Below are 5932 nucleotides of genomic sequence, written 5' to 3' on the forward strand. Positions count from 1 at the left end.
CATACGTCATTCATCGCTGAGAAACGTTATTGGCGGAACGTACGGAGATATCAAATTCAAGTTTCCTACTCTGCTACACGTGACATCATATGCGATTGCGTAGCAGATAGGTCTAATACATGCCGCGTTCGCAATTTACAACTTCATTCGTAGCCGTGGTGATGAATGTGCAGACTCAGACCCCCCCCCAAGAATCAGACAGCGCAAACGGCGAACTAGAAGACGCAGGGGGCACAGAGACAGACGGAACGGACGACAGCGATGTGAAGAAACTTTAAGATGAAATTGCATCGATGGTGTGGCAGAATTACCTCGTGACTATTGCTCGAAGAAACGGTGAGGCATTCGGAACATGCAAAGTTTTGACCGATCCGCTGGAATGGCTCAAACTCACTGAAATTTGAACCTGCGGAACAGGGCCCGAACTCAATAGAAAGCTAAAAGCAAAATATGTATGGGCACAGACGTTTGTCCCTGGCGCAAGTCGTCCAAAATATATTACTTCAGTAGCTTGCACCGACCAGTTTCATAGCTAAAACTGCCTTTGTTGGGAAATTAGCCCAAAACTAGGGGTGCGCACACGGCGCGCACTGTATTGCAACATGTACCTGTTAGCGATTACTACAGAGCTGTAATTTCTGGAACTATCTGAGGGCTATGGGGCTATTACGAAGCAATACTCCTCCTTGGGCCCTCTATAGCTCCACTGGCGTTAAGTATTGGAGCATCTCAATATATCCCACACTGGGACCTATTTTGGCTAGTCTGGATTTTATTATGTTCCTTGCTAGAAACTCCAACTCTCTGCTGTAGTAAGACGGAAGGGATGATTCAGCAAGGCAGACGCTGCGGCTGCGAATCAGGCACAGCAGATGCATCACTACAGGAAATCCCAATTTTCACAAACGTTAATATATTTTATCTACCTCGTGGGGTAGGAAATCGCTAACATTGAAAACGAAAAAAAACGATGATAAATTTCAGAGCTTCTACCCGAAAATATAGATTTATTTAAATTGAAAAGCAAAGCCGATTTTCTGGTAAAGAAACAACTGTTTCTTTGTTTTTTTTTGGGTTTTCCTCATAATCGAACGGTTGAAAGAATCATATTAGCCTTTATTGGTTGGAGATATTGACTTTTAACCAATGAAGGCCTTGAATGCATGCAGTGCCAAATGTATTTATTGGTGTATATCACACCAATGTGGAAAACCTCTTTCGTAACCAAGTGGCTATGTGTAGCCACTTGCGTGTAGCCCCGTTCCACTCGACATCTGCATCGCCCTCCACTTTTCTTCGCGCTATCGAATGTTTTTAGCTATTCAGTGCCCTAGGCTGCTCGCAAGGGATTTTTAGGCTGTTCGAATGTTGCACTAAGAGTGATTTGTAACTTTTTCTTGTCTTCGCCGACGAAGATAAGCAATACCCTACTGTATTACTAATTTCGTTGTGCTGCCCGAGTCTTCGAGTTTTCCGATTGCTCGTTCAATGAACGTACCGGTATCATTTTCATATACTATATTAGTAAAAAAAGTATTTAATAATCGGCAAAACAATTTAATGATAAATACAAAGTCGTACAAAAGGTTAACTAATCTAATTGAAACGCAACATACGCTTCCTCATATACGTGCGCAAGCGTGTAAGCCGAAGTAGTGGGCTTAAAGTAGGTCTATTACACCTGGTAGCACTTTGTAGTCCGTTCAACGACCGACTAGCTAGCGAGTTCGTATGGAATACGAACACGGGGCGGAGAACTAACACATGGACAATAATCCGTCCATGCGGAGCCCGAATGCTTCTGCCACGCACATTGTGCGTGCAGATTGTCCCCATCTAGAGGGATAAGCTTGCTCTCTTTCTACACGTAATTACTCACGTGCAGTTTCAACGACTGCACGCAGTCGCTGTACACTCACGCGCAGAGTGTCCAGTGTACCTACATCGATATCACCTCACTTGTCCCCCAGTACGCTGTTGGCGTCCAACAGCGGAAGCGTTGCACGTATGCGATATTCAAGGAGGAGCTCAGACAAGCGTTTGAGCCCCCTCAGAATGAGTTCCTGTCGAGAGCAGAGTTTCTCGACCTGCAGCAAGGTGAGCATGACGTTCATGCTTACGCCCAACGTGCCCGGTATTTGGTCTCAAACATCGAGACCAACCCGATCGACGAGGCGACAAAGGTCGTCACGTTCATAAAGGGCTTGAAGGATGGGTTGGTTAAGACTTATCGCTTCCGAGAGTACCTAAGAAATTTCGAAGCTGCGGTTGCTCTTGTGATGTAAGAAGAGTTTAGCCTGAAGCAGGCTAAGCTGCATGCGAGCGTGCCAAGGACAGCACGTCCGACGATGAGAGAGGGAGGTCCAGAGCCTATGGCCCTCTTGAACGCTTATGCTATTGGACGCCAACAGTGTACTGGGGGACAAGTGAGGTGTTATCGGTGTGGGTACACCGGGTACTTTGCGCGTGAGTGCACAGCGCCTGTGCACTCGGCAAGGGGCGATTTGGGGCGTCGTCGCGTGTTATCAAAACACGTGCAGAGCCAGTAGGCGCGGATGGCCCTACTGGTATTGCGGTCGCGCGTGTCTACAACGGGCACGCGACTCTGAGGACTGCAGCCCCAGCGAGAGGGGTTCTTGCTGCAAGACGCGAGATGACAAGCCAAATCTTGTCATCCTGAAAGTGACTTCGAAGAGAGCAGGCTCTATTCGTGCTTTGGTTGACTCAGGTGCGTCGAACAGCTTTGTTCGACTGGACAGTCTCTTGAAGAAAAACTTCGAGGAAGTTAAAACACCTCGAAGTGTTTTGAAGGTGCGGTTGGCAACAGGTGCCACCGTAAGAACGGAGAAGTGCGTAGCACGCGTGCGCTTGCCGTACAAACACCGGGTGTTTGTGGAAGATCTTATCGTTCTAGCGCTGGACGATAAGCTTGACTTGGTATTGGGTATGCCGTGGATTGCACGGCATGATCCAGGGATCAACGAAGAGAAGTATACACTTTTACACTTCGGACGCAACGCGAAAGAGAGCGATGGCCCTGTCAGTGTCGCGCATGCACTGCGAGGTGCATCCGATCACACCGTTGTGGCAGCACCTTATGATGCAGCCTCCGGTGCCCATTCACAAGTCGCAACGACTAAGGCAGTCGTTGGGTATGTCTCAATTCGGAAATCAGATTTAAGACACGTTCATACTTCAATGACCGTATCGACTCAGGGAGTTGATAGATCAAGTATGAGGGAGCTTCAAGTCACATACAGTAGCTGTGGTGTCGGCGTGTCAGCTCCGGGAGATGACACGGTCGTGATTGGTTTAAATTCACGAAGGGCTCCGCCGAAAGGCGTCGAGGTGATGGCAGCGCGTCAGCTCCAAAGGTTGACGACGCGGCAAGCAGTGTTGGCGGTTGCAAACGTCCAACACTGAAAACGCTTGCGTGCTCGCGTGCAGACGGGCTGCACGTCGTAGCGGAATGCAATCAAGCCGGGCTTGATCATTCGCGTCCGCGGATAGAATCCGCCGACGGTTACAGCGGTAATCCGTTCAAGGCCGGGTCTGGACGGGAAACATGTAAAGCCGGACTTCACAAGAACAAAAGACGGCGCAAGCGACGAAAGCTTCGCAAGTCTTGGTCCGGAGCGAGATAATACGAGCGATGTCCGCCGGGCAAACATTGGAGACGACGTCGTGCGTCGAGACGTTGATAGTCTTGACGCGGACCAGTACTGGCCTCCAGTACCGGTCCATGCAACTGGAGATTCCTCCGACGAATGCGTCGGAGCTGACGTCGCTTGTAGCCATGGACTATATGCGCTTTGCGAAGGACCTGTACGATGAACGAATCGAGCAAATGTGCATCCTTTCGGATATCTAAAGGGTGGAAAGCGAAGTGGAGGATCTGAGGCACCTCCACACTGGTGATACCGCTGAGAGTAAAGACACTCTCAGCGAGAGGACGAAGAATCAGTGCTTCGACGAGCAGAGCTGGGACTCATTGAAGTCGATTCCCTTCTATGATGTTCTGCTGGAGCACAAGGATGTGATCCCGGAAGAGATTCCGCAGGACAAGGGCATACAGCACGAGATCGACCTCGTGCGGCGAGCGAAGTAATGTGTGAAGCGGCAGTGGCCACTACCGCGTGATCAAGTAAAGGCAATCGATGACCTCTTTGAAAGTCTTCGTAATGCGGGTCAAATATGGGGATTAAATTTCCCGTACAGCGCACCAACCAACATCTGTGTCAAGAAGCCACAGGGCGGATGGCGCATCGTTCATGCTTACAGCAAGCTGAACGATGCAATGATATCGGGCGGACGCTGATAACCCACGAAAAGATGTTATCATTGATTCGATGGCCAAGAGCACCATCTATAGTACTTTTGATCTGCGCCCACGGGTTCTATCAGATCCTGATAAGTGAGAGGGACATTCCTCTCACAGCGGTGAGCATTCCTAGCGGTATGCTTTGAGAGTGGCTCGTAATGCTGCAGAGAATGAAGAACGCCCCTGCAACCTTCAGTATATGTGTAACACAGCGCTCAGTGCGTGACTTCGCACTGAGCTACTCCGATGACGTGTTCGTTGACAGCCGGGCTGTGAAAGAGAAGACTGACGTTGAGGTGCACAAAGAGCACCTCCGTCCGCTGCTAGGGCTTATGCGTAAACATCATCTCAATGCGAACCTGAAGAAGTGTATCTTTGGGGCGAGCGAGATACCCGTCCTTGAGTGTCTCGTCGGGGAGAACGACGTACGCCCTGACCAAGAAAAGGTCATAGTGATCAATGAATGACCTACGCCATCCAACGTGAAGGAACTGAGACAGCTCCTTGGACTTGCATCGTTCTTGTGCAAGTACGTTGAAAATTACGTGGGCAAAATACGCTCGCTGTCACAGCTCATGAAAAAGGAGGCTGGGTGGATTTAGGCTGCATAGTGTCAGCAGACCTTCGATACAGTCAAGCAGGGCTTGACTGAGCCGCCGATCTTGGCAGTGACCAAGATCGCCCATTCCACATCGTGTGTGACGGTCCGACTTTGCAATCGGATGCGCGTTGATGCAGCACGATCACGAGGGCCATGATCGTGTGGTAAAGTACCAGCCGCGTCAGCCGAAGCCAGCTGAGCGTAACTACCCTGTACATGACAAGGAGCTCCTTGCCATGAAGTATGCACTCGCGAAGTTTCGAGTGTATTTATTTGGGAGTAGACCGCTCGTAGTCTACACCGACCACGCTTCACTGCGAGCAGCAGTGAAGACGCCGCACATCTCGCAACGAATGGCGAGATGTTTATCGTTCTTTGCGGAGTACGACTTCCAGGTTGAGTACAAACCTGGAGGGTTAATTGTGGTGGCCGACGTGTTGTCGCATCGACCTGATTACGCTGTTAAGACAGCCGACGTCAATCAAATTGGCGTCGAACGAGTAAGTGTTCCGTCGTCGACATTGATCGACGACGTGAAGAACACGTATGTGAGAGACGCAGACACGAAACCGCTGCTAGACTTTGTCTTAGCACCTTCTGACGTATCACGTCGGAAGTTGTCGCCACATCTACGAGCTCGTGCGCACTGATATCGTGTGCACGAAGGACTGGTGCCCTACAGCGCAGTGGACGATGATGCGGGTCGCATCGTCGTGCCGAATGATTATGATCTGCGTCTGCGGATCACGTACTAGTACCACGATGCCCCCACGGCAGGGCATCCGGGCCGTGAGAGGACATACACGCTTCTCACGAGAGACTTCTACTACCACCAGTACAAGAGGGTGCGCAAGTACGTACGTGCTTGCGAAGTGTGCCAACGCGTGAAGCCTGTTGCGTATTCGCAGGCTCCACTCCAATCACTGCCGACAACGTCGGAGTGCTGGCAGTCCATTTCTATGGACTCTGTATTCGGTCTTCCGCCAGACAACAAGCGGAGACTGACGTTG

Source organism: Phytophthora infestans, genomic scaffold (genome assembly GCF_000142945.1).
Source record: "Phytophthora infestans T30-4 supercont1.29 genomic scaffold, whole genome shotgun sequence".
NCBI lineage: Eukaryota > Oomycota > Peronosporomycetes > Peronosporales > Peronosporaceae > Phytophthora > Phytophthora infestans.